Source organism: Equus przewalskii, chromosome 7, assembly GCF_037783145.1.
Source record: "Equus przewalskii isolate Varuska chromosome 7, EquPr2, whole genome shotgun sequence".
NCBI lineage: Eukaryota > Metazoa > Chordata > Mammalia > Perissodactyla > Equidae > Equus > Equus przewalskii.
Window position 1 is genome coordinate 79,643,328 of NC_091837.1, and position 27,347 is coordinate 79,670,674.

General features: G+C 41.3%; 1 protein-coding gene across 3 annotated transcripts in view; it reads left to right on the forward strand.

The window, feature by feature from the left end:
• Positions 1-18,276: 18,276 nt before the first annotated feature.
• The window catches only part of CDH20 (cadherin 20), a 199,456-nt gene continuing 190,385 nt past the window's right edge, over positions 18,277-27,347 (forward strand). Inside the window, exon 1 of one of the 3 annotated variants that reach the window (XM_070630223.1) lies at positions 18,277-18,859. The gene's annotated coding sequence lies outside the window, so the exon portion shown is untranslated. The remainder of the gene's footprint in view (positions 18,860-27,347) is intronic. The other 2 variants (XM_070630224.1, XM_070630225.1) reach the window with 2 other exon arrangements.

Genomic DNA, 27,347 nt, shown 5'->3' on the forward strand with positions numbered 1-27,347 from the left:
ACATCAGCCTAAACCATGACAAATTTTCATGGATGAATGTCCAAATTATCCTTGAGAAGGGAACTTCACTATGCTTCCCCTTTCAGTAGGTTCCGATAGTTGCGGGAAAAAAAAGAAAGTCATTCATGGTCATTTTATTCTGTTTCAGCAAAATATTCCCTGTACTTTGGGTATTAAAATACGATGAGAATATCCCAGCTGGTCTGTTAACTTAGCCCCAATTGTACTCACCCAATATTTCCCTCTTTGCTCCCACATCCAAAACCCCATGGTCGAGGGAACCCACATCTGGGTAGATAGCTAGGCGGACACATGCCCTTTCTCTTTGCTTGCAATCAAAGCCACTGGCAGTGAGCCTGGGATGGGTGAAATGCATGCACAGGGCTCCTGACAGTTGCCAGACCCACATTCTGTCTCTCTTTTTCTTTCACATGCTTCATTCTTTGCTTTCTGTTAAGGATATGTATTGACTTTGTGGAACCACTGCAGCGAGCTGTAAATGATGCATTTAATGAAAAATCCTTGCCCAGTGCTCTGAGAGAGAACACAAACAATGTAGGGCAATCATTGCTGGGCAGTGATGGGTGCTGTAATACCACATTCATCTGCTTCACCAGCAAGATAGATGTACCAACTGGCAATATGTCAATGGTTTATAATAAAAAATATTAACTAATATTTTGATCATATTCATTATTTGTTGTTTTTCCTGTCCCTGTTGTGGCAATATTTAATTCTTAAAGATCAGTGACTCTTTTGTCTGAACACCCCAAATCCTATATCCTGAAAAGACACAGAAAACGATTTTGAATGATTATTTTTTTGGAGGAATTACATGAAAATTATTACTTTCTTCAAAGCTCTGTAGTTATTGCTACCACCCTTGTATTTTCAACATTGGACTTCAAGTTATTGAAAAGACTATTTTCCTTCCAGTTTCTTTTTCTTTCCTTTTATTTCTCTCTTAAAAAGGAAACAAACAAAATAAACAGGATTTGAACTTTTCCAACAATGCTAGGAAGTACAATCCAAGTGACAAGGCCAATCAAAATAGGTACCTGCTGGTGACAGGGCTAGATTTGGGTGAGACTGGAGATGCTTCTGAGGCCCCATGGATCTACCCTGTCAATGACACTAATGGTGAAGGAAAGTGCTGTCGCTGGATTTCATATTCTCTGGGATGACCACACACAATGCCCTGGCATGCCAAGCGTGTGTTTGAGCTGTAGTCCACCAGTTGGTGTGTTAAGAGGCACCCTCCATTGCTGAACAGCCCTGAGACCAGAGTGACTTGGTGCAGCCAACAACAGCCACAGGGTAAACTGCCCAGGACTCTTCAGCCTGCTCTTTGTCCTACCTCCTGCTGACCTGGAGCTCCGCAGACTGCAGGCTCTGCGAGAAGAGCTGGCTCAGTGATAACAGCCGGCAGGTGCATATGCCTGCTCGCACCCAATGGAGCAGGCTGTCTAGCTGTCCCTGTGCTTACCGGAAGTCACAAACATACCAGTTGACTTGTGTTCGTATCACCCGAGGCACGTCCTCCTGGACACAGTATCTTCCTGTGATGCTCCGATTTTCAACCACTTACTCCTCTAATAGTCTGTGCAAACTGCAACCCAATGATTTTTCTTAATTGGCATTACTATTCACTATGTTAACTAAGGAACAAACTTTCCAGTGTTTTGTTTTATTTTGTTTGGCATAATCTGACCACTAGAGCAAATTTCCAAGTGAAGACAAAAGTATTCTCTACACAATACCTAAAGGTTGGGTCAATTCTGATGGGAAAAAAAGTTAGTAAACCATGGTCTGGGTGTTGTATAAACAAAATAACTGATGGACAGGATTTTGTTGTTTGTTATTTTGGCTTGACATAGACAAAGTACGAGTTTTAGAAATAGTTACTCACTTGCTTCTATTTATGTCTAACTTTGACAGGTTTCCTGGAGTCTCCAGAATGGCATGCTGCATCTCCAGCCATCCTAGAGCATACCTGAGCCTTCAGAGCAGACTGATTAAAATTGTGGTTAGAAAACCTTACTTTTAAGCATATCTAATCATGGAAATGTCATCAGGTAGAGATGTATACAGGATGACTAGAATTCTATTCATTCCAAATATTGGAGGATTCCTCATGTTTATAAGTATTTTTCATTTAAATGACTCCCTTAATTTCCTATCACTGAATAAATTATAAAAACAATTCATATACAATTTACTGATTTATATTTTCCCAAAACTAAACTTCTAGAAATATGCCCTCTCTACTTCTTACAACTGAATATGCTCAAATTCCATTTTATTCAAATCATAACTTGTTTTCTCTTTATTTTTCTATTTGTTCTATCCCTCTTACTAGTACTTTTGGAGTCCAATAAATCACTCATAGTCTCCCACATTTAATCTATACCAGATTAAAGAGACATTATGACCTCAAGTCATTTTCATGCTTTCTCTTGAAAAAGAAACTTCTTTTGGTCCCTTCTCCTTGCCTCTTCTTTCCCTGATAATCTTGCCTGCTCAACTCCAAAAATATTTTGCTGCGTGATTTTTGGGGAGATGAGATGTTGTTGTTACTTCCTGCCGAGACTTTTCCTGGATGAATGGGATCCCTCGGGAACATTATTACATTGGCTTTATGCAGAAACCTGCTGAATAAAACGTTGCATATGACATCAATACTTTCCCTAGTTTTTCTATTTTCTGAAGCTTTTTAAGGATGATTTGAATGTTCTCACTCTAAATCTCTCAATTTCTGTTTTATAAGTACAAACCTTCTTTGACATTCCTTTGTGAAACTTTGCTGGTCTGCCCTGTAAGAAAGTCAGCCTTTATCTCCCATTCCATCGACTCCCTCGCCACATCCCTCTAGTCGCCTGTCTCTTCCTGCTTTCCAAAACATTTTTCTCCTGCAGACACTCCTTTCCGCCAGGCAGGTAACACAAGAAGCTTACCCTTCAGTTATCACATTTCACTCCCCCAACTGAGAATAATACAAAATCCAGTAAAAACTCACCACTTCTTATAGCCTATAGCAAAATGTGTCATTTTGGGCTCAACATAAAATTTTCAACAAACAAAATTAAATATGTATTCTCTGATAATGGCTTGTGAAAGTCTGATATTTATTTTTTCTACATGTTTTATTACCATTTCTATTCAATTTTGCCTCTTTTATCATTCTAAACTACATGCCTAAACTTGTACTGTCCTTGCCCTCACTGAATGCATTTTCAATACTTTCCATTTTCTTACATTTTTATGATTTTCCTGTTTGTTTGGGGATCACACAGTCAGTTGTCCTAGTATAATGCTTTCATTTCAAATTCTGACTTTTTTTCTTTTTACCAGTGGGACATTGTCTGCATATATTGATAGGGAATTTCGGCTACCTGACATTTCTTTTCCATCTTTACAATCTACCTGCCTTAAATGAGATAACTGATTATCTCCCTGGTTTTCCCCCCCAAAAAATATAAAATCCACAATATGATAAGGGTTATGACATACTTCTTATTCCTGCAAATTTTTTTCCTCTCCAGGATGGAGAGTAAAGATTGATGCCTTTCACTTTTGTCTGGACTCTTCATACATTATAGTAACTTGGCTGCCTCGCACAACTTTGAATGATCTTAAAGAAAAACTGTGTTTGCTGGATCCAAAGGTTGTTCTCAGTCTAAACCTAATAAAATTCCCTCCTTTGGCACCTTCCCTTGTTTTTTCCCTAAGACCAACATCAGTCATCTGTCTTCCGCCACATAAACAAGATCTGTAGAAGTGCTTAGAAACCTGTTTAACACTCTTAGATGTTGCCAAGCTTTCCAGTAGGCAGAATTCTTCCAAATATTCTGTAATCAGCATTGGAAATATCAACGAAATCAAGTTTTAATGCTTGCCTTCTCCTCCTTCTCTCTTCTGGTCATCTCACTTCTGTCCCATGTGTCATGAAGAACTTTGAACATTTGTTCACCCAGGCTTCAAAAATGCAGAAACAGGGGTTGGCCCCATGGCATAATGGTTAAATTCAGCACACTCTGCTTCAGTGGCCTGGGTTTGTAGGTTCGGATCTCAGGCATAGACCTACACCACTCAGCAGCCATGCTGTGGCAGCAACCCATAAACAAAATAGAGGAATACTGACACAGATGTTAGCTCAGTGCTAATCTTCATCAAGAAAAAAAAAGAGGAAGATTGGCAACAGATGTTAGCTCAGGGTGAATCTTCCTCAGGGGAAAAAAAGGAATGCAGAAAGAAGCCATCTAAGTTAGAATTGTTCTAAGAACTTGATTACATTGCTAACTTAGAGCTGCGAGTAAATGATATTTCCAAAGATACTATCAATAATGTTCTTTGTAGAACTTTCAATGGCAGGAAATTAACTGACTTCCTTTAAAACACACACACAAACTCATCTTTACACACTCAGACCTTCTTAGGCTCTCTCTTGGTAATTATTCCTGCCTCTAAGCCTGGGGAACCTGGGCTTGATCTTATGAAGTGAGCTGGGTTTAACCAGTGAAAACAGCGGGATGATCAGGAGACTCCCAAAGAGTAGACGCCTCTCAAGGAAGTTGAGTCAGGCCATCAAGGTGCAGCTGACCCTCCCCTCATGGAGAATCCACCTCTTTCCCGCTCCGCAAGGTTGAAGCTTTCTTTGCCATTAACTGCTTTACTTCTGTGGTCTTTCTTCCATCATTTCTACACATCCTTTAATATCAGAGTGTAGCTCTTCCTGCTCTGGAAACAGTTTTTAAAAATACTTCATTATTCACATGATCTCTTTCAGCACCATTGAATCTATTCCAAACACCCATTTTTCTTCCTGCAAATCAGATGAATTTCCATTGCTTGACTTCTTTTCTTTCTCCATCAACTTCATCCTATATGTAAATGCATCCTTTATTTGTTCTTTGATTTCTGTTATTCATGCTCTAATTTCTTTATTTTTTCCTATGCAATGAAATTTCTTTGAAAGCCTTGAGTCTTATTCCTTGTCTTGTAAGCATTCTCTCTTGCTTAATTAAGACATACTCCACTCTTCCATGACCTTTTTAAGTGAAGTTTCTGCTTATATTTTTTAACTTCAACATATTCTAAAGTGAATTTATTCCTCTATCACAGAGCTGAACTAAATTTTCCAGATTCTAGAAATTAATTTGATTACCTTAAAATTATAAGGAAAAAGCAATATTCATTCAGATGTTATAAAATGCTTTTTAAAAAATATTTATTTATGATTTTTGTCTAGTAGATTCTGTACTAAGTATTTGGCATATACAGATGCTGAAAAGACCTATTCTCCACACTTGCAGCTTCAACATTTACTGTGGAGCTAGATGTGCAAAGAACCAATTGCATCCAATGAAGCACAGGCCACCATGGAGGTAGGTCCAAGGGAGTCTCCATTGGTAGGAAGTGATCAAAGAGGTCACAACAGAAGAGGAAAGTGAAGTACTGAAGGAGGAGCCAAAGTTTGCAATCAGTGAGCCACAGAGCAAGTGGGAAAATGGACAGGAAAAGGCATTCCAAACAGAAAAAAAAAAAATCACGTTCAAAGTCAAAGAAGAGTAGAGAGAATGATGTCAATAGGGAACTACAAGTGCTACTTGCCTTAACAAAGATAAAGCTAATTATGCAGCCAGCCTATTAGCAACAACAGGGCCATCTGTAGAAAACCCAGCAGTTCATGTAATCTCATTTATTCCTAACAACTTTGCAAATAAAGGAATTATTCCCATTTTATGGATGAAGAAACTGAGTCTCAAAGATTTTTTTTTAAGGTATCCAATTTCAATCAACTAATAAATGGTGGCTTCAGGACTGAACCCAGCTGGGTCTGATTCCATAGCCCCCACTTCTTCTGCTTCACCAGTATCTCCTCCAGATTTTGTTCTGTAGGTGTTGGGAAGCCAGCATATGGTTTTATATAGTAGAGGAACTTGATCAGATTTGCCTTTTGGAGATAACTGGCTTAAGGAGAGATGAACTATGGGCAAGAGAGTCCTTTAAGAAGACTATTTTAATAATCTAGGTAAGAGATGATCAGGACCTTTATTGGGATAAATAGTTGTAAGAATAGAAAAGCGGATGTAGCTTCAAGGAATAATTAGGAATTAGAATGGATAAACCATAATGATTGGCTGGGTATTGAGGATGACTGAAAGGAAAGCATTTCAGGAGAGTCTCTTCAATTTCTGACTTGTGCAACTTGGTGAACAGCTGTGCCATTTTCAGAGATAAAGAAAAGCAGAGGGGGAGAAAGCATGAGCAATGAATTTGGTTTTTTTAGCTAGACTGACTATAAAACAGGCTAAGGAGTCCATCAGGCAGTGACTCAGTTGCAGGTTCAAGACTGAGGTCAGAGCCAGAGACAAAAAAATTGGGAGTCTGTATATGTCTGAAGCCATGGGCATTTAGGATACTGACTAGGGAGCATACAAAGTGTGAAAAAAAAGAAAGAAAACATACAATGACAGAGGAAAGGGGTGAGCAGAAAAAGAGAAGTTATTAAAGGAGTCTAAAAGAGTATCACCAATGCAGGAAGAGAAAAAGAGGAACGTGGAGTTGGAGACACAGAAAGAAAACCGATTACTAAGAAAAGGGGCACGATCATGGTGGTAGCCAAGATGTTCCCCAGTGATCCCACCTCCTGGTGTTCAAGCCCTTGTGCAATCCCCTCCCTTGAATGTGCACTCAATTTGGCAGCAAGCTTCTAACTAAAAGAATACAGCAAAAGTGAAGGAGGTTAGGTTATAAAAAGATTGCCGCTTCCTTTGGGGGCACTCTCTAGATCTTGTTCTTGAATCACTCACTCTAGTGGAAGCCAGCCACCGTGGCATCAGGTAGTCTTTGGGAAAGGGAAGCCAGCTGCCATGTCAGGCAGCCTGTGGAGAGGCCTATGTGGTGACGTAGCGAGGCCTGCCAGCAGCCCTCAGAGTGAGCTTGGAAGCAGATACCCCTCAGTCGAGCCTTGAGATGACTGTGGCCCCAGCCAATAGCTTAACTCTCACCCAGGAGAGACTCTGAACCAGAACCACCCAGCTAAGCCATTTCTGGCTCCCTGATGCACAGAAACTGAAATAATAAATATATGTTGTTTAAAGCCATTAAGTTTGGGATATTTTGTTGTGCTGCTATTGATAATTAATACAATCACCCTGCAAAAGCAGCCAAGAGTAAGATAGGACCAAAAGGACCCCTGCTCACTTTGCAGTCACAATTTATGTTTGTTGTTATACATACATCTGTCAACTTGGAGAGGTCCTATTCATCATTTGGTAACATATTCTAGCCTGTAAACAGGGGCACAGGTGTGCACTGAGAAGCACTACAGCGTGCTGTGGAATGAGGACACTGGGGTTCACACTCCTGTTTCCCTCTCATTCTCTGTGCAGCCGTGGGCTTGTCACTGTACCTCTCAGGCTCCAGTGCCCTGATTCTTATGAAGGATAGTAACAGTAGCACCTGTAGGGTCGGGGGAATGCATGAGTTAGTGCCTGTGACTCTCTTAAAGCAGCTCCTAGAGAACAGCAGGCACTCAGTAAACATTATTATTACTGTGGGTGTGGGTGTGGGTGTGGGTATGTGTAGAGAGAAAGAGGAGGGAGAGAGAGACACTTCAATCTATAGCCCCATATTGACTAAATCTTCACCTCCATCAGTCACTCTTTATTTTTAATTCTATCACTATTTTTCCCCTGAGATACAGTTCCTTATTCAATATGTTTACAAATCTGACCTTTTTCTTCCTTGGTTGAAGTTCATTGTCATATAACCTCCATCCCAGATGTCACCTCATACACCTTGAGAACAATCATCGACCTAATCCTAACCCCAAACCTAACCAACCCGGGCTTAACCATAAACTCAATCCTATTGACAAGTGTTATAAAGCCACACATCTAATTTCTTAATATGTAGGAATGCCCATATTGAACCCTGTCCGTATTCCACACCTTTGCCTGGTGCTGCCGGCTGCAGGCTGCCTCCAGGAGCCAGCTTCACCAGCTTCCTACCTTCCTGAGTTGCTTGCCTTACACATTGTGTAAAGGTATAGATGACTTTTCTTAGGTTCCCAAGACTTCCTCCCTCTTCTCCTACTTACTCTAGGGCTTATCCTATTTCTCTTCTCCTTTATTCTCACCTCCAGGATTAGGATCCCATGTTCTCCAGATAGTCATTTTCATTGTCTTGGGTCTTTCCAGCTCATGACTGCAGAAGGTCCCTCCTTCCTTTTCTTCCACTGTGGATGGGGCAATCGAATCTCATCTCTTTTTCTCCGCAGGAGCCCTCTTAATGGCACTGCTGCTGATAGCTCCTGTGGTTCATCTCTATGGTATTTGCTGCCCTTCACTACTCTCTTCCCTCCTCATCAACCCTGTATTTTTTTTTTCCATGTTTTCTGTGGCCCCTCATACTATCTCTCTTTCCACCTCTAGGTGGAGCGCTTGCATCGCTAAGGGCAGATGGCAAGCATTCTGTCCTTTCCTGTTTCATGCTGGACTGCCCACCCCCACCTCCCCGGACAGCTGCATGAGATACCCTTCTTCCTCACAAAGACTCTACAGTGTCCCTGGAAAGAGATTGTTGCTGTGCCCTTGTTCACACCTGAAAGACTTCTGCTAACAGCATATTCACTAGGATAATTTCTTAGTCTGCACCTATAATGTTTGTCTTAGGGCTCTGGTAAAATTAGTTAGCCTGTCTAAGCCTCACTGTCCTCATCTGTGAGGATAATCATAGTAGCCACCTTAAATTGTGGTGATGCAATTTAAAGGATATCGTGTGAGCAAATGCTAGATATAGTCTCTGGCCCATAGTAAACAAGTAATAAGTGTTAGTTATTATTGTTGGTGCCATCATCAACACCATCGGCTCTGTCATATACAAACTGTATTCCCTCTTTGTTCTTTAGGTGAAAGTTTCCTGGAATGTGGTTTAACTCCGTCTTCCCTGGGGTATAGCTCTATATTCCCCAAATACGTCTTTTTCTTTTCTAAAAACAGCACCATCCCAAAAGAAGCCTGATCTCACCGTTTTATTTCTGGAAAGAATGGTGAGAATTTTTAGTCCTAAACATGCTAAGTAAAAATCACAACAAACTTCTTCCATGAGTCCTGCCCCTTTTACTTCTATACAATCTCCAAAATAAATCAATTTTCTCTATTGATCTAAAGCTCACATCAAACTTCTTACTGGGAAGAATTTGGTTTACCGAATAACATTTCCCTTGGGTCCATCCTAATTGAACGGATAGTCAGGGTACCATGCCGTACGATCTCTTGTTGGACAGCTTCTCCATTTATTCTATCCCTTCTTACCTAGAAACTATATGAAAGACAAAATAGACAAAGCAGCCATTAGGATTGCAATCATTTCCTTCCTTTCTCCTCCTTACTCTCTTATTCCTCACCCTTCCTCACCCTCACCCAGCTCTTCCACATTTGGCTATCTCTTCTCCTCTTCCAAGTTCCCATGGTAATGGACTCTAACGAGGCTAAAAAGTCCCATCCAGAATCTTCTGTTTCAAAACAGGGTACTCATGCAGATTTCTGACCCCAAGGGGCTGGAAGAATTGGCCCCACCCTTAGCTCCAACTGCCTTCCTCTACTTCTTAGCCCACTTTTGCAATTGAAATAACATCTGCAACCTCTTGCTAGTAGCTCTCTCACAGCTGAATCTGTTTTGAGCTCCCAACCACACTGGCAGGTAATTTGATCAGATGCCAGATTTATAGATGAGAAAATGCAAGCAAAAGTAATGAAGAACTTGCCTAAGTTCCATTTGATGAGCAGAAACAGGGATAAACTCATGATCCCACCACTTTTCCTGTAAGAAAAAAGCGGGCCTTTCCAAATACTCTCAATGGGATGGCTCAGTGCACACTGTCCTTGTGTGAAAAACAGTTCAGTTTCCATTCTTTTGTCCCTCTCCCCTCTGTGTATCCCACACTGACAAAGCTAGCTGCCCCTTGCAAGAGCAAGAATCAGACTAATTGGTTCGGTAGAGTTGATTTGGTTCATGAATCCACACAAAGAGGGGAAATACCCTATATGCACATGGAGAGGAAAAATGGTGTGACTTTGGGCAAGTTCTTTTGACTCTGTATATCTCAGTTTTCTCAATAATAAAATGAGAGGGGTGGATTTGACTATCTCTAAGATCCCTTATATTTGAAAATTCTGTGATTTTATTACTTTCACAATGATACAGATGATATTGAAGAAAATGTTTCAATCTTCTTTCTTAACAAAGATTATATTAAAAAGCATAGAAACACATGGATATTTATAACTGTTTTATTAATAATAGTAGATAATCTTTAAACACATGGATATTTATAACTGTTTTATTAATAATAGTAGATAATCTTTAATGTGCCAGATGGTACGAAACAATTGCCATGGAGTATCTAACTTAATCCTCATAAGAACCCTATGAGGTAGGCAGTACTGTTTATACCCACTGCACAGAGGAGGAAATGCAGGCACGGCGAGATTAAATAACTTGCTCAAGGTCACTGGCAAGTAGCCAAGCCAAGATTTGAACTCAGACGTGAGACTCCAAGGGCAGCCCTCTTAGCCACTATGGCACCTACCTTCACTTTCTCAATGCTTTTCAGTGAGAGGAAAATATGTAATTAGTGGCTATTAACTTTCCAGCGTAATACAGCACTAATCCTCTAATTTAAATCATCTACACCTTTGCCTTTAATAGGTTATCAAAAAGCATATTTAGAGCTGTTTTTTGCAATTATTTGTTGCACAAGGATTTCAGAATAATGTCAAGAATAACAACTAGTTGTTACTTACAAAGGGACTTGCAAATTGAATTTCCTGCATCTGTAAATGTCTCCACATAAAATTAGTCATCCTATTTCATACTTTATTTTTAGGTTGCTTTAAGTTCTCTTAACATGTGGTGTCGTTGAATATCAAAAATCAGAGCAACTTTTATCTATGTGAGGACTTACTTACCAAAGGCTCATGTTCAAAAACTAATTTGTAGTCCACGCTAATTTTAGAAATTAGTCTATTTTTAAATAACATGCACCTTGCCCAGCTTTTAAAGGATTTGTTATGAATATTATGCATCTGTGTCATGCGAGTTTAACAGTGAAGATATGTTGAACATTTTTTATGCTATTTACTCTATTCTTTGATGACGCATCAAAACTGAATAATAGACCAAACCTCTATGTTGCAAAAACACAGAAATCCCCACTGTTACTGACAACTTACATTTTTATATGCAGATACAATATTTAACAATATTAGTACTATCATTTTTGAATTATTAAATCGTCTCACATGCCACCTGTAATGCAAATAACAAAGATGAAAGAAAATGAAATGAAATGAAAGAAGAAATTATTTTAACACATTCTTCCAAATGATATGCCACTTGAAAGTGAGCTATAAAAATGAAAATTTTTAAATGATTGTTTTGTCTCAGGAAAGCACAAATTGGGTGACTCAAACAAGACTACAAACATGCATTGTGATTTTTGTGCATTCATACTGCCTTTCACAACTTTTGAGGGTACTGTGTGAGGGACTGCAGAGGAAGCTTAATTTAAAACTATCGGCCTCCTCCTTGCACCCAGTATGACATAATCAAAGAACATACACTCTGCCTTCACACCACTAAAGCTGTCATGCATATTGTATTCAGACCAAGATTTGGAATTTTATAACAAAACATATTTCTATAGTTGAATCTAAGACATCACACAACCACAGTTCCTGTAGTTTGGAGCATCATGTACCCTAATACATAGTAATAAATCCAAAATAGGGAGCATGCTGATTATCCTTCTATATTAGTTTTCTATTGTTGCTGTAACAAATTACCACACATTTAGTGGCTTAAAACAGCACCAATTTATAATCTTACAGTTCTGGAGGTCAAAAGTCTGACATGTGTCTCTCTGAAAGGAAACCAAGGTGTCAGCAGAGCTGCGTTCCCCTCCGGAGGCTCTTGGGAAGGTTTCCATGCTGTTTCTAACTTCTAGAGGCTACTCCCATTCCTTGGCTCAAGGGCCCTTCCGCCATCATCAAAGCCAGCCATGGCCGGTGGAGTCCTCACATCACATCACTCTGCCTCTGCCTCTTCTGTTTCCTTTTCCACTTTTAAGGACCCTTGTGATTACATTGAGCCCACCAGGATAATCCAGGATAAACCCCTTAGTGGAAGGTTAGCTGATCAGCACCCTGAATTCCCCTTTGCCACATAACCTAACATAGTCACAGGTTCTGGGGATTAGGACGTGGACATCTTTGAGGGGCCATTATTCTGTCCACTACACCTTCTAAACGATTAAAAGGAAACTTTGGTAAAATGTCCTGAAGTTCATATGAGAAGTTTTTTTCAGATCTCAGAGAGGAGAGATGTTCCAGCCCTCAGGTTTTCCAGCTGTGCCCACCATCAGCTCTACCATATTTTTTCATCTTCTCGGACATTTCTATAATCGGTAGTCATCTTCTACCCCAGACATGCTTTTTTTCCCAATACCAATTAATAAGGGACATAGGAGAATTTTTGTAGTTTGCCTACCAAAATCCAAAACTAGCCAGGATCAGCATTTTGCAGTTCCTCATTTTCTCTGATGCCCCACATCAACTATTTTTTATTCCATTCAGCAAACAATTCTCTAGTGCCAACGAAAGGCCTGGCACTGTGCTAGGTGTTGAAACACAGAGAAGAAATGCAAACCATGGTCTTGATGAGTCACTGTGTGTCTACCGCATATGTACATGTGCATGTGTGTGTGTGCAAATGCAATTATATGCATGCATATGCATGTGTGCCTTGTGCATGTGGTGTGTGCCTCTGTGTGTGTGTGTACTTTTGTGTGTGTCTGTGTGTGAGAGAGAGAGAGAAAGAGAGAGGGTTGTTGAGACAGAAGCATCCAGGACACGTGGAAAAATTATGCCAACGTAATATTGAAACACACGCTATGATTCTTTCCTATCCCTACTCCCCTTTCTGGTCCTGCTGCCACATTCCTGCTTCAGGCCATTATCACATCTTGCTTCAGCTACTGCAAGTCTCCCAGCTGGTCCCCATCCCTTCAGTCTCCCACCTCCGAAACATTACACATTCAAATATAAACACAGCTGTAGTTGTGTCACTCCCTGGCTCAAAAGCAACACCTTCTTCATTGCCTACAGAATAACACATACATTTCTCCACACGGTATCCAAGGCCCTCTGGGCTCCACCTACCTTCCTAGTTTTATCTCCTTTTAATGTCATGTGTGCTTGGGCTGATTGCAATCACAGCAGTCCCTCAAAATCAGGCTGTGCTTTCCCAGCCCTCTACCTCTGAGCACGGACGATCTCTCTACCCTTTCCCTCATAGCCAAATAATATCCACTCACAGAATCCAGACCAGCCATCACTCCCACCATGAAATATTCTCCTATCCCTTCTCCACTGAAAGGAATCTCTGTCTACTCAGGGTCCTCACAGCACTTCATTCTTGATCCTTTAATAGAAACTACCCATTTCTGCCTTAGATCTTGTATTTGCTAAGTATTAGGGCCCGTCTCCCAGATTATAAACTCCTTGAGAGTAGTCACTGGTTTTATTTCTCTTTGAAACATCTACAACAACTAGCAGGGCACCTTGCCTATAGCAAGGAGACTGTATGGAAGTTTGTCAGATTCAACTGAGTGGATGAGCAGTGTCAACTTTCAGAATATTGTCACAAGCACTGAATGTTTCTATGGCGAGTTCTCCTTGGAGGTGATGGTGGTGGGTGCATTTTTCTCTATTATATTCACAAACACAATGAAACAGACAGGAATTGACAGACATCAACAGTGAGGAAACTGATTTCTTCTGAGGATGACTGGAAGTCACTGATTAATCCACAAATTCAAAAGAGAATGCATGTATGTTACACAAAAGCAAAAGTAAGGTAACAGAGAATTCTAAATGGCCTTAGTAAAATCAGTCTAGAAACATTACCCGACTTGTACATCAATGCTACAAGAAAATAAAGAACCCGTAGATTAACAGGAGTTCCTGATTTTGTGAATGTTCGCATGAGAATGTTTTTCACCAAAACAACTGTTCCATAATGAATATGGTAAGACCGGCTATGAAGCCATGAAAGTGTTTTTAGTGTGTCATTGTCATCAGTCTACTAAATAATTATCATTACAAGTCCAAAAATATCTTGAATGGATATGCTGAATAATATAGATCATGAAATTGCATTAGAAGGATATTAGCTGACTCAGGAGACTAATTATAATGAGGTATTGAGCTGCTTATCGCTCATCTCAATTGTAAAACCATACACCACACCGTACGGGCAGCGGCTGCCCATCAGGATCAGCATCAGGTAATGAAAATAACCTTGAACCAGGGTCAGGAGCTCCAGCTCTCTTGTTAACTGTGACCTTGGGAGTTCTTAATAAAGATCATCCCATAGGAGGAAAGTAGATCCTTTCCTTAGAGAAATATGGTTGTACCAGTATCTGAAGCTGCTCATTCACAGAAAACTCTCAAACTGCAGAAAGATCGCACACACGCACACACGCACACTCACACACTCACTCACCTTTCCCAGACTAATAACTTCTTGCTTAATGGGCCCATTTAGTACTACTATTAACCAGATGATTATAATTTGAGCAAGTGTTATCCATCCATGTCCTAAATAACTGTAGCTGACATAAAAATTATCAAACTGCTTTCTCACCCATATAATTTATCAGCCAGAGGTCAAGGCTAAAATTATTATTTTCATTTCTGAATCTACTTTTGAACAATAATAATAATAATAATAATAATATCATTACACGGTGTTTTTAAATTTCCAAAGCACCTGCCAACTCTTTCATTTAATCCTATTAGCCCAGTCAAGTCAATGGAACACATTTTCAAGAGTGTGCAGAATTAGTGTTGCTGCGCTTTCTGAGCACCTCCCACTAAGCTCAATTTGGGGATACAAAAATGATGAAGACAAGCTTCCTGACTTCAGGTTGCTTTTGGTTAGTGGTAGAGACAACACATTGTGTTCTAATTGTTTCTTTATGCATCTTGGAAGTCCTAGGGGAGCACAAAGGAGGGGATTGTATTTCTACTGGAAAAAGAAGAGTGTGTGTGTGTGTGTGTGTGTGTGTGTGTGTGTGGCAGGGGAGGGGGCTGGACAGAGGAAGATGTCAAAGACGGCTTCACTGAGAAGGTAACTTTGTCATTGGATTGAAGTCCCTGTTCTATTGGTTCCTAGGAGAAGTTCTGAGTGTTGCTGAATCTCTGTGAACTTGTGATTCTTCAACAATTAAATCTGGATAACAAAGCTGACTTCACAGGGTTACCAGGAGGATGGAATGAGATGGCATACTGGAGAGCAATTTGTAAATAGCAAAGCACCCAATAAATATGGTATTATCATTTCCACCTTGCAGAAGCACTAACTAGGTTCCCTCCAAAGGTGAATGGTTCAATCCAAGATTGCCCCACACTTCGTATCCAGTGCCAAAGTCTCACCTCGGACTCTCGTGGTCCTCCCCCGACACGCTTACTGAAACTCTGGAGCATGTGGAGAGCGCTCATCCTGATGGCATTTTTATGGGCCCTAAAATCATGTTAACATTTTCATATAAGCAAACATTCCAAAGTCCTGAAGACTTTTTGGGTGAAATGTTACCTAAAAATCCTAAGAAGATACTCACCGTGAAAGAAGGATCCAACAGAGCATTATAAGGGAGGAATCGTGACGGGGAAAATATTCAATATTTAATACAGGCATAAAACAATATGTACGTTTTCCCAAAGGGTTTTTAACTACTCGGTTTCAGAGAATAAAACAACTGTTTTGAGTGATTTAACTGCGAACTTCAAAAGAAAATGTTTGAATAGAAATGTGCCTTGCATTTAGTAGATTCCCAACAACTGCTGAATTCAGAGATTTAACCTGCTCGTTTTTACCCCTAAAATTGTAGTAGACTAAAATTTCTCTTCTCATATGATATCTATAAATCTTGCTTTAAGCCAATCTATTATAGTCCATTTTTCAGTTCTTCAAAGATAAAATTTGATTTAAATCTGATTGTCTCATCCACATAAATAATATATATATATAACTGTTCCTCCCTTATTAATAATAGGTTTGGAAAATCTTAAGTAAAAAATTGTATCTTATTGTATACCATGTACCGGACAATGTGTTGGGAGATGGAAATATTCAGGCATTCGTGGGAAATTCACAAGTAATAGTATTTACTGAATGTATCCAACCGTACTAGTCAGGGTTCTCTACAGAAACACAACCAATAGGAGACAGATAGATAACAAGGAATTGGCTCATGCAGTTATAGAGGCTGGCAAGCCCAAAATCTGTACAGCTCATGTCCCAGTTCCAAGGCCATCAGGCAGGAGTATTCTCTCTTTCTCAGGGGAGGGTCAATCATTTTGTTCTATTCAGGCCTTCACTTGATTGGATGAGGCCCACCCACACTGAGGAGAGCAATCTGCTTTTCTTACTCTACCAATTTAAATGTTAATCTCATCCAAAAACAACCTCACAAAAACACCCAGAATAACGTTTGACCAAATATTCAGGCACCCTGTGGCCCAATCAAGGGGACACATAAAATTAACCACACCTAGGGCTGGCCCCATGGTGTAGTGGTTAAGTTCAGTGTGCTCTGCTTCGGCAATCCAGGGTTCACAGGTTGGGATCCCAGGCACGGACCTACACCACTCGTCAGCCATGCTGTGGCGGCTGGCAACCAAGATTGGCTCAGGGCTAATCTTCCTCAAACAAAAGAAAAAGAAAGACTGGCAATGGATGCTAGCTCAGGGCTAATATTCCTCAGCAAAAAAAAAAAATTAACCTCATCATCCAAAAATAAAACTAACCACACCATCCAAAGAAAAACCTCTTTTTTTCCTCTAAAGTTTGATAAAGAATTAATCATCAAGGACAAGTCACTTCAACAAAACACCAAGAGACTGGTTCTCTTTTTAGATGAGGAGGCACTATGGGCTGCTAGTGACCTGAAGGTTCTGGCATATTGATTAGACTGCTTTGGGTCAAACTTTATCTCTACCACATATGAGCTAGGTGACCAGGACACACTGTGTACCTGTCTGAACCTCACCCTCCTCATCTATTAAAATGCAGAAATAATAGTATGTATTGAATAGAGCAGTTGGAGAGATTAAATGACATAACTAACCTAATGCACGTCTGTCACATAAGTTCTCAATAAACACTAGCTGCTCTAATGTTCATAATTACTGTTCTGTGAGTTCCAATTCTAGGCCTTGCCGAAACCTATTAAAATATGCCACAATTGCTTTAACTAGGATATTTATTCCCATTGGCACACATGTGGGAATTATTGGTTACTTAAACGCATAGTTTTATCAGTTGTTTATACACATAGATCATTTGGCCACAAGTACAAGTAGCTCATTTAGTAACCAATCAATTCAATCAAAATAACTTTCTGTATTTAGAAAATTAGTGATGGGGGAGGAAACCCAAAAAGCACCCCACTTGGGGTTTATAAAGAGATGTGATGCGGAACTAGGCAAAGATTTCCCCTCCTCCCACTGGCTACACCCAAGTTGTAATCAGTAACTGTGAAGAACTCGGCATTCCAGAGTAGGAGACAGGACAAGAGAGAGGTTGTCCCTCCTGTGGATCTTGCCTGTTTGACCTCAGAACAGAGAATCTTGGACCATAGTCGGGAATTCCCTTCTGGAATGGCTCTGTCATATTTACTGTGTGACTTGGGGGTCTCTCTTCATGCAGGGGTGGTCTCAGCTTCCCCCTTTGAAACTTCTGACCTTGGAGGTACCTCTGTCCCATCCCTACTTCACCCAGAGGCTTAAGACCCTATGGTTTTGCTATGAGGACAAAGGAAGGCAATCTGAGCATTTGGAGGAATTCTTAAGAGCAGATGACTGGGGCTTCCTTCTCCGCTGTCTCTCCCCAGCCCTCCTATTGAAAATGAGTCCTCTTCATCCTCAAGGTCAAAGTTAAACCCAGGTTGATACTCATCTCCTTTCTGATCCTGTTCCCCGTTTTTGTTCTCATCAACTGCCTCTTCCAGAATCCATAATCTGTGCAGAATAAGTCATTTCAACTTGAGGGGGAGTTTGGGGATAGATACGCCCCCCCTACGCCTACCTACCCGGTTTCTTGTCGCACCCCCTCAACATTTTCTTACTCTCTCAGCCAATAAAAGAGTTTAAACATTTAAATACGGTATCTAAACTGCATTTAAAGAATTAACCCATTTTGCCCCTCACTGATCTAAACCACAGGGTGCCAACCGGACGCTAATTGCTTTCATCTGCTGGGGCTCCAGACAGCTCCTCAGAAGGAAGGAGCGCACATTCCTGGCACCAATTGGCTAATTCAATTTACTTCAACGGCATTAGCCTCTGTCAGAATATTCATGAGCAGGGGAATGAGGACCCGTGGCACAGGCAGGCGGCAGGCACTCAGGCTAGAGAAGGCGCGAGGGAGGGGAAGAGGACCGCGCGCCGCGCTCGGGGGACGGTGACCGCGACGAGGTGGCTCTTCTCCCCGGCCGGCCGAGCACAGGGCGCCGCGGGAAGGCGGGACAGGCAGCGGCGGGGTTGGCGCGCCTGCCATTGCCGCCCAACTCCTGGCGACTGCGCGGACTTTGCGAAATATCCGAAGGCAGAAAAGCTGTGACACTTTTGACAGAGGGGGTAGGGGGGTGGGGGGCGGGGGCAGCACCGAGCGGGGGCGAAGGGACCCGAGGGACATCGGCTGCCCGGTGTGGGAGGCAGCTATGTGAGCTGGACGCCCGCCCCGGACGAGTCTGGACCAAACGTCCCCAGAGAGTCAGCGGCCCTGCCAGGTAAAGCGGAGAGCTCGGGTGGGGCCCCGCGTGTCTTGTTCCCGGGCTCCGGGAGGCGCGGGGCGCCGGGAGCCCATCCTCAAGCCGCCTCCGGGCGCTGCGCGCCGTCCTGCTCCGCGCTGCGCTCTCCTCCCAACTAGCCGCGGCCACGGCGAGCCTGCGAGCCGGCCGGAGTTGGACTTCCTCGGACTTCGCGGGGAAGGGGACGTGAAGGGGCTGCCTGGGCTGGGGAGCTGCTCTCAGAGAGAAGGAAGCTGGGGCGCAGCGGGGCTGGCGGAGGACGCAGCGCGCTGGCAGCGGGGACTGCGCGCGCCGAGGGATGGGGACTGCGCGCGCCGAGGGATGGGGACCGGGGACCCAGGAGCGCGGCTCGCGGGGGCGCTCGGCCCAGTCTTCGCCCCTCGCTTGCCCCGCTGGCGGCGGCGCCTCATTCCGGCTGCCGAGGGCAGAGGGCCGGCTGCGTCCCCCGCGCGGGGATGCGCGCCGGGAAGCGGGACCAGAAACCAAGGCTCCGGGGAGGCGCGGGCGCCTGCGGGGCTGATGCCAGTCCGCGCCTCGCGCCGTGTCCCCACCCGAGTTCGGCTGTGGGAGGAGAATGTGGTGATGACTCGCGTCCCCGCCACCTGCCGGACATCGCCGGCTCCCCGGATTTCCTGTCTCCTGGCCCTGACACTCCCAGGGAAAGCTCTGAATTGCGCTCGGGTTGTTTGGGCTTTGCTTGTTGTAGTTGCCGTGCGGGGACAGCCGGGGTGAGGGGGCGGCGAGGGGGTCAGATGGGGTGAAAGTTGCAGAATTGTAGAGGAAACCCTACCGCGGAGTCCCAACCTGCCCTTAGCAACAGGAGAAACTGTGGGGCTGGACTTAGGCTGAAGCAGAAGCCTCTGCCTGGCGATCCACCTCGGGGGCGGGGGTGGGGGCTGGAATCTGGAGGGCAGCCCCGAGGCAGCGCCAGAGCCTTTTCTCTCCTTAGACCAGGCAGAGAGTAGGAGGGCTGACAGCAGAGCACTGAGGGGTTGGTCGCCTGGTAGATTCGGAGTTTCCTGTGTCATTACTATTGCCATTATTGTTACTGTTATTAATGCTGTTGATGTTATTGGCACGAACACCAGGAAGGATTTTGTCTTGATTGTTATAGGTCGCCTGGAAACTGAATCTGCCACTCCGCAAATAAAATGTCCCCTGACCCCCTCTAGTCTCTGATGTGTATCTCTACCAAAGGAAATTACCCCCCAGAGCCGTGGCAGTGTCAGGGACCCAGCTAAGGAATTTGGATCTACCTAAGGACAACAAAAACCACAAGAAGTCCTGTCTAACGTGCTTGCACCCAAGCTATGGATGAATATTAAATTTCTATCAGCTTGCCTTCCTCAGCCTCCTCTGGCTCAGAACTGTGCAGGCATTGCCAATCTTGAACCCCATACTTGACCTAGCTTTTTCCTTTCATGTATTTATACAATCTGGACATTTATTTTTCTCTTAGTGTGACCCTTGCTGTCCTACTGGGCATGTTACCTGCCACGGGCAGGCTTCAGTTCCCAACACTGGAGGCAGCCACAAGGGCACCTGCCGTTGCCTCCTCTTGGCTCGCGCCCCTGGTCAAAGCTGTTCCAGGGCGCAGGCTTGCCCAACTGATGACACAGAAAACAAGACAAGAGAGTGGGAGAACAGCATGTCAGAGTTGAGCCGAGTACAGGGTGTAAGGTCAAGCCCCCTGGCGGGCCACATCCCCTCCTGCCAGAGAAAACAGAGGCAAAGGAAGAGCAAGTGGGAAGTGGTATAAATTGGAAGCAAGCTCTCAGAGTCTACTTCGGCTGTTACCACTGACTTTGGTGTGACCTTTCCTTTCCGGTGCTTCTGATTTTCCCTATTTGCCAATGCACAAGCAGCATGCCTTTCTAATAGGACATTTGTCTTGAGATGATCTGATTTTGTATCCAAAAAATGCTTTGAACATCCTGGGAAAGGACAGTCTACAAAATACGCGATTTTAATGTTTTGTGAAAAGTTTGCTACACTGCAGGTTAAGGAGATCCATTTTTAGCATGTGTGCCATGTGGCAGTGTAAGATTAAAATGGAGAAGAAAAGTATGAACATAAAAATGACTTAGCATTCTTGACATGCTCATGCATACTTGTAGAAAAATTATCTTTCATTTGGGGAGAGTTGCCCGGGAATTTAATCAGTGTTTATACTACTGAAACGCCCCCTTCTACCTTTCTCCCCTGTAAAATTTTATGAGCCAGTTCTCACAGGAAAGGCAATAAGAATGTAGTAAGTGGTGGGGGCTGAGAGGCGAGAGGGAAGGGTTGTTAGGGGAACTGTCACATAGGGTTTGGAGACTGGAGTGGGAAGATGCCATCATCCTTGCAGAGCAGGGAAATGTTCTTCTGGAAAAATGGTTAAGCAGTGTAGGGCAACAGACCCAGCATTGGCTGTCTTCTGCTCTCAGATTCAGGAAAGGGACTCAATCAGATGGTCCAAAAAGGGCTAACAAAGGTGTTTTTCCCTCCTCCCTTTGGTGAACCCTCTTATCTCTGGGTTGGTGTTAACTTCTTTACCCAGATCTATAGAGTGCAATAATTTCCCCTTGCCATTTCAAAGAGATTCAGATGGACTCTCTCAGCTCTTTATCTATTTGTAAATATTCCCCAAGTTCTGAGGCTTCTCAAAGACGTGCAGCTGTTGGCGAATTTAAGTAAATAGTTGGAAGTAATCAAGAGAGCCACTGAAAAGTGGATATGTTTTCCCCTGGTGGAGAAGGTATTGAATGCCTTTTGAGCTAGAAAATTAGCAGTTTAGAAAAGCAGGAGGGATTTCCTTGACTTCCCTCTACCCATAAACCAGTAGTTGTATTTTTCTTTCCCTCATAGTAGTGAGCACTGTTTGGTTAAGCATTTTTTACAGTTTTGGACTTAAAATGGGGTTTTGCCTGGTGGTGTTCTATGGAGAGGGGAAAAATGTAAAGAGATACGGAAGGAAGAGCTGCAGTGGCTAGAACATAAATCAGCCAGAATATATGGGGGAGTGATGAGAATAGGTCTTTTCACCCTAAAAAAAAATGTCCACTTTGGAAGAAAAAGAAGTCTGATTATTGGCACCCAGGGCTGAAACCAAGGCAGCTGATGCCGAGAAGTGCCAAAGGGCAGTTCTTCTTAGTTTAGAAACAGCAAGACAGTCTCTGCCAAAGATTGCTGTAAACACGGAATAAAGATTTCATTGTGGGCTGGTGTGACTAGAATAATTAGACAGTTAATTGTTCATTCTGATCTGGTGGTGGTGCAATCAGTAGTGCAGAGCAGCAAAAATAAGAGCAAGGGGGAAATAGAAAAGTAATACATCACTTTATCTTGTTTCATTGTGATGGTACTTTGGAAAATCCTGGTTAGTTTTCAAAAAAGAAAGTGCATATTCATATCCTCAGAACACTGGGACCAGTGGAGATCTGAGATCTATTGTAGACAAAATTGCTAATCTTCTAAAAACAGCATGGGAAACCATAGTAGGAATGAATGGATTAGGTAATTTCAGTATTAATAGGTTTTAGTTAGGTGCAAACCTTAATGTCAGCTCAATCAAAATATATGCAAATAGCACCAGATTTTTGTGCTTCTCCAACACTTTTTTCACAGGCATATAAGGTCTGAGAGGTAAATATTCCATTTTTGACATTTAATTATTTTCTCTTGTGAAACAAATTGCCTAGTGATTAATCTTTCACATTTAATTGAAGAAATAGCCTCCTCTGTATTTTCATACTAATATGGAGACAAAAGAAAACGTATTTTAAGTGATAAAGGTGACTTTAAGCAGCTGAGCATCTACAGTTATTATAGACCATAAACTGTGACTTATTGTTATTTACTAAAAGATGACACTGTCATAAATTCCTTCTGAAATGACTTCTGCAAATGAAGAAATGAGTGAGGGACTATAGAGAGCATGAAGGACTTGGTGTCTGGGGTGGGGGAAAGGAAGAACGGTGCGTGTATTCATCAGCGTCAAACCCTCCCTGAATCCTGCTATTGACATGGAATATAGAGCAAAATTCTCATTATTTGAATTAAGAAAGTAACATCTTTAAGTGTCAATGTTAAGTATAATAATTCTGGGAATAAAAGCACTATGTTATAAAGAAAGCATAATAAATTACATAAGGTCATAAAGTCTCATAAAGAGAAATACTTAGTTTCTCCAAGATACTCATTTTGTCTCAATTTGTTTAAGAAGTACAAGACTATCTTTGAATAAACTAACCTTTAGTTTCTTTTATCCATCATGAATCAAAAGGGATCGCCAAGGCAGAATACTCACTGAACTGCTAAAAGGCATAAGTCATACAAAATTACGGAACTATCTAGCTTTCCGAAGGCAAAAGTCTACTTTACAAAATGCACCGTCTACAGCAATTAAAAATAGAAAATCATATTGCCACAGTAAATTATGGCAACAACCCATTTTAAAGAGAAATTTAGCCTTTTCTCATTTAATTGCTATTCATGGTTTGCTAAATAGTTTTTCAGAATAATCTGCCAATCTCTTGCTAACCAGGACTGTCTAGTTAAGAACGTTCCTAATTACATATGGATTAACTTAATTTTAGAACCCCAAGAATATTCAACTCAAAGCATTACTCAAGTGCAACGCAAAACAGAAATGGTCCAATTCCCCTCAAGATAAATGTGATTTTTTTTTTTTTAAGTTTAAGGAATCATAAAAGAGAGAACATTTGGTATGGGACTACATCAGTGAATAACTACAATGAAAGAGTAATGGAAGCTATAAACTGTTAGGTCTTTTAAAAATATGCAAAGTAAAGTCATAACAAACAATACCACTCATTTCTTCTTCCAAAGCAGTGAGGGCTGCTCACGGAAAATACCGTGCAAAGTACAGATGTCAAAGACGTGCACAGCATTGCCTGGAATGGGGGTGTTTTTGCTATTATAGGAATGTTTGACAATCTAATCAAAAGTTTAGAGCTTTTTCTGACTAATGCTATGACCATGTTAACAGTAAAGAGGTATCGTGTATGGAGCAGATATTTCTTTATACTTCTATAGCACCTAGGTGGAATCTTATAGATAGTAGATTCTCAATAAATATGTGTTGATTTCATTTTTTATAAGGAAAATAAAATTGAATTAATAAATTTCCAAGTTAGATGGATTTATAATACCTTAAGTCAAATACTTGAACCGTCTCTGTTACTTCAGATTCTTTCTCAAAACTGGCAGGATATGCCTGTGACCAATAGTAACAATCATTGGCAATAGTCTGGTGTAGGTATGAGGGAAGTAATAAAAGAGGAAAAACTTTAAAGGCTTTCCAGTTTTTTTATTGTTTTTACCTAAATATTGAATGTGTTTATGCCTGTATGGGCTGTTAAAAATGCATAGTATCTCTTCATAATAAAGATAGCACTTCACCAAATGGTTATTAGTCACAAGTCGTCACACAGATTCCACCCTTGAAGTACTGAGTATTAGACTAATTATGATTAAATGGCTGCATGTTCTCTGCTGCATCAGCTAACTAAAGGGTAATTAATAAAATAATAATTTCATTCCATAGCAATGCCTACATCTGGTTGTCATACAAGTTTGTTTGACATATGACCAAATGGTCAGGCCCAACCGTGAAACTGCAACTCTGTGTTCCACATCTGGTAGGAGGACAGAAACTTACATTGAGATTACTTGTGGCCAACACACTTAAACTTATCTGCTCCTGCACCTGATTTATCACTAAAACAAACTATGTTAACCTTCCACCAAAATGAAAAACAGATGCCCATAAGGAACTAAAATGTCTATAGGTAAATCATGCACGTTTGTTTTTTTTTTTCTTTTAAGTCTGACCTTAGTTGAATGAACAAGGTGGTCTTAGTGTCTTCCTAGAGAACAGTACATAGTGTAATACGTTGGCATAATTGGGAGCTAGTAGTCAAGAGAAAACTAGGATAGAATTAGCATGAAGATTCAATTACCCCTTGTTCCCAGAGAGAGTTGTTTACTAGGATTAGCATTAAGGTTGTGGTCAAAAAAGCATGGAAAGATGTGCAGTGTGGCTTTCTTGTTCTCTGGCTGCTATCTTTGGATGGAACCAAACTTTGGTTTCCACTTTCCACCAATAAATTAAAATACAGTTTATTCAATAGTAGCTGGTGTAGATTGTTGGATAGACATTTTAAGTGTGCACCTGAGCCTAAGTATTTTAGATGTATTTGTAAAAATCTGTGGTTAAAGCTATTGTATACATAATATTTTCCAAGGAATAGTGTACACTTTAAAGCATATTCATTATTACTTTATTTCACTTTAAAAAGTCAATGCCTTTGAACCCCTTATCAAGTCCTAATATGGGGTTAATTTGTACATATTATGAATAATTGATGAACATAGCATAATTTGTTTTTAAATCAACAAAAGTAATTTCACTTAGCAATTTAATTAGAAGTTGGCTAAAGGAATTTCATTTAGAAGTAATTTCTAAAGGCAACCAAATACGTGTTTTTAATTTGAAAGATTATTAGCACTGATAGGAATATCAAAACAGATGGAAGTGAACACCAGTCCTTGGATCTAAACTCTTTTTCCATGCAACTGTTTTGAATAGACATGTACATTGACAGTATCACCTACTTGTCACCTTTTATGATGGGGGGAGGGGAACCAACTGGACATTACAGCCATCTCTGTGCCCATCAACACACAGGCCCCAAAGGCTCCCTTATCTTCATTTTCTAATGCAAGAAACAATTCAAATTCCAAAATCTCTCTTTGTCAAGTCCCTTGATTCCCTGCATTCAAGGCCTTATCTGGAGTATGAATTTGCAAAGGCACCATCATCACTGAAAGAAGCAGCCACACTTGAGAGCATGTGTCATGGAAGCTATTATTGTATATTAAATAAGAATCTAAATCTGTGCCCATACTCGGCACAAACTGGCAAGAACTACCAAAGATGCTTATCTTATCAATAAATACTAAATAAGATTTTGGTACTATCATTAATATCACCACAAATTGTATTTAAAGCAAATAGTATCTAGCAAAGTAGATCTTCATTGACATTATAGTTTTTAAGTGTAGCTGTGTCTACCTTTACTCTTAGCCTATGCTCTCATCTCCAGAATATTTGGAACATTTATTTCCATCTAAAAATATGAAGCAAACTCATATTTGGAAATAAAATCCTCGAACAGTCATTAAAAAATTAATCCATTTGGCAGTTCAGCATCTCTGTGGAATACTTCAGGCAGTAGGCACAGAGGCTATCATCCCGGAATTCACAGGCCTGGTGAACATTTGGAGATCAAATCGGTTGTTTCTTTAAACAGAGGAAAACAACAGATTTCTTCATGATATAGAAGTGCTCTCCAGTTCTTTGGATACATCTATATAGTTCGCTTGTGTCAATTAAAATGTGTGACATTCACAGGCAAAGCAGAGAGAGCAATAAAAATAACCCCCATTTGTTTAGTCCTTGCCTCTGTGCCAGACACCGTGCTGTGCTGAGTGCTTCGCATGCATTACCTCATTAATCCTCTTTGTGAAGTCAGTATTGTTATCACCTTCATTTTGCAAATGCAGAAACTGAGGCACAGGGTTAAGTGGTTACCGAGGCCACATTTCAAACCCAGGACTCGCTGGCTCCAAGTTTGTAGTCCTAACCACACAGTTACACTGCCTCCCTTTAGGACAGGGTTTCTTAACCTTGGCACTACTGACATCTGGGGCCAGATAATTCTTCATTCTTTATTGGAGGGGTGAAAAGGGAGTTGTCCTGTGTATTTTAGGATGTTTAGCAGTATATCTGATCTCTACCCACTAGATGCCAACATCATCCACTCAGTTGTGAACACAAAAAATGTCTCCTGACATTTGCTATATGTCCCCTAGGGAGCAAAATTACCCCTGATCAAGAACCATTGCCATAGAGCAAAGTTCAACCTCAATGTATTGCTTATCAAAGCACACATTTTCAATTTAAAGATAGGTCATCCATTTTCCAAATAATAATAAAGGTAATTCTCATTGTTATTTTACCCACATTATAGATGATTTGTGGGGAAAAAGGATTAGACAGAACTTCGGGGGGAAAATTATTGTCAAGCATGCTTTCATTAATATCAAGTCTGTTCCTACTAAACTAGTTTCCTTTAGGACCCAAACAGGGTGATCAAGAGATTGCTGTGATTATATCTTTGTGCCAACAAAGATTAGTACAGTGGTTAGAAAATTTTTAAACCACAGTGCTCCAAAATACCAATTAATAGACTATCCACTAGACTCCAGGTTCAAGGAGGACAGTGATGGGAACTCTCTTGTTCATCTTTATATCCCCTGAAGCCAACATCGTGCCTAGCATATAGTCAGTGCTCAATAAATGCTTCTTTGATAAATTAATGAAATTATGGTTAACTTAGTATAGATTTTGAATGCTCTGTTGTAGGGTTCTGTTTGGACTCGACATTTAATACATTTT